We start from the raw sequence: 2,506 nt of genomic DNA, 5'->3' as shown, positions 1-2,506 counted from the left end.
TTATTATTGATTAGTTCCTTTATGTTTGTTATTGTTTTATATGTTTGGGTGTTCCTATATTGGGTGTGTAAATATTTCCGATTGGTATATCTTCCCATTGGAATGTCCCTTTATTATTATATAGTGTCCTTCTTTATCTCTTGTTACAGTCTTTCCTTTAAAGTCTATTTTAACTTGGGTCTCTGCTTCTCCCTGTTCAGCAGACAGCCACATTTTCTGGTGCAGTGCTAGCCATGACCCAGAGACAAGATGGTGAAGGTCAGAGTAAACAGATTTGGTCATATTGCACGCCTGGTCACTATGGCTGCTTTTAATGCTGGCAAAATGGAAATTGTCACAATCAGTGATGCCTTCATTGACCTCAACTACATGGTCTACATGTTCCATGTGATTCCATCCATGGAAAATTTCATTGCACAGTTAAGGCTCAGGATGGGAAATTTGTCATCATGGAAAGCCCATCTCCACTTTGATAAGTGAAATCTCACCATCAAGTGGGGTGATGCTCATGCTGAGTATGTTATTGAGTCCACTGGAGTCTTCATCACCACGAAGCCTGGGGCTCATTTGAAGTGTGGGACCAAGAGGATTATCATCTCTGCCCCTTCTGCAGATGCCCCCATATTTGTGATGGGCAATAGCTCATGTACTACCAACTGCTTGGTCCCGCTGGCCAAGGTTATCCCATGACAATTTTGACATTGTGGAGGGACTCATGACCACAGTCCATACCATCACTGCCACCCAGAGGACTATGGACAGATCCTTGGGGAAGCTATGACATGAGCCAAAGAGGCTGCCCAGAATACCATTTCTGCTTCTAAAGTGCCACCAGGGCTGTAAGGCAAGGTCATTCCTGAGCCAAATGGTAAGCCCACTGACAAGGCCTTTCATATTTCTACCCCCCACTCTGTCAATTTTGGATCTGTCCTGCCTCCTGAAGAAAGTTGCCAAATAGAGTGACATTAAGAAGGTGGTAAAACAAGAATCCGATGGCTTCCTCGAGGACATCCTGAGCAATGCTGAGGATCAGGTTGTCTCCTGTGACTTTAACAATGACACCTACTCTTCTACCTTTGATGCTGGGACTGGCATTGCTCTCAGTGACCACATTGTCAAGCTCCTTTCCTGATGTGACATACATTTGGCTACAGCAACTGGGTGGTGGATGTTATGATCCACATGGCCTTCAGGGAGTAAGAGCCCTCTAAACCACCCCCCCCCCCCGCCCCAGTGAAAGCAAGAGGAAGAGAGAGGCCCTCAGCTGTTGGGAAGTATTTGCCACAACTCATCCTCAATACACTGAGAATCTCTCAACCTCCATAGTTTCCACTCCTTGAAGAAAGGGAAAGGCTTGGAGAGCCCTACATTGTTATGAACACCAATATAGTATGCTCTACCTAGCCAAAATAAATAAATAAATAAATAAATAAATAAATAACGTCAATTTTGTATGAAATAAGTATTGCTTCTCTGGATTTCTTTTCTCTCTTTAAAAAATTTTTTTTTTAAATTTATTTGAGAGCAAGAGAGAAAGCATGAGCAGGGGTGGGGAGGTGCAGAGGGAGAGAGACAGGCAGACTCCCGTATGAGCATGGAGCCCCATGCAGGGTTTAATGCCAGGACCAGAGGGTCATGACCTGAGCCAAAGGCAGATACTTAACTGACTGAGCCACCCAGATGCCCCTACTTTGACTTTTCTTTTGATAACCATTTGTATGGTGGACATTTCTTTATCCTCTTACTTTCAGTCAGTGCTTTTAGGTCTAAAATGAGTCTGTGTGGTGCCTGGGTGGCTCATTCAGCCACTTAACTGGCTGCCTTAGGCTCAGGTCACAATTCCAGGGTTCTGAGATTGAGCCCAACATTGGGCTTCTTGCTCAGCGGGGACCCTGCTTCTCTCTCTACCTGCTACTCCTCCTGCTTCTCTCTCTCTCTCTGACAAATAAATAAAATCTTTAAAACAATAAAATGAGTCTGTTATAGTTATCATATAGATAGGTCTTTTTTTTTTCTTATCAATTTGTTACCCTATGTCCTCTGATTGGGATGTTTAATCCATTTACAGGAAACATAATTATTAATATGTATTTATTGTTATTTTATTACTTGTTTTGTGGTTCAGAAGATTGTCTCTGATTCTTTTTTCTTGTTCTGTTGATTCTCTTTAGTGATGTATTTGGATTTTTTTCTCTTTATTCTTTGGCTGTTTATTAGTGGTTTTTGATTTTCTATAACCTCTTCTGTATATAGCAGACCATACTAACTTGATGTCCTTTAAGTTCGAATTGATTCTTTGCTTCTCTCCCTCCTGTGTTTTAGATATATGTTAGTATATTTAACATTTTTTGTGAGTTCTTTTTTATAGAAATATTCACTTTCACTGCTTTTATGTTTCCCACTTTTATATGGTCTTTTTTGTTCTGTCCTTTCCATTCAGAGTCCCCCGTAGTATTTCTTGCAGGGCTGGTTTAGTAGTCATAAACTCCTTTACTTTTGTTTTTCT

General features: G+C 41.3%; 1 pseudogene; it reads left to right on the top strand.

Annotated features, from left to right (window-relative positions):
• Positions 1-249: 249 nt before the first annotated feature.
• On the top strand, positions 250-1,200 carry LOC101674686 (annotated as a pseudogene).
• Positions 1,201-2,506: the final 1,306 nt, after the last annotated feature.

This window comes from Mustela putorius, unplaced genomic scaffold, assembly GCF_011764305.1.
Source record: "Mustela putorius furo isolate JIRA1106 unplaced genomic scaffold, ASM1176430v1.1 tig00003898_pilon_pilon_pilon, whole genome shotgun sequence".
In the NCBI taxonomy this organism is placed as follows: domain Eukaryota; kingdom Metazoa; phylum Chordata; class Mammalia; order Carnivora; family Mustelidae; genus Mustela; species Mustela putorius.
The sequence above is the reverse complement of the archived record's forward strand: the minus strand, read 5'-3'. Positions and strand labels throughout refer to the sequence as shown.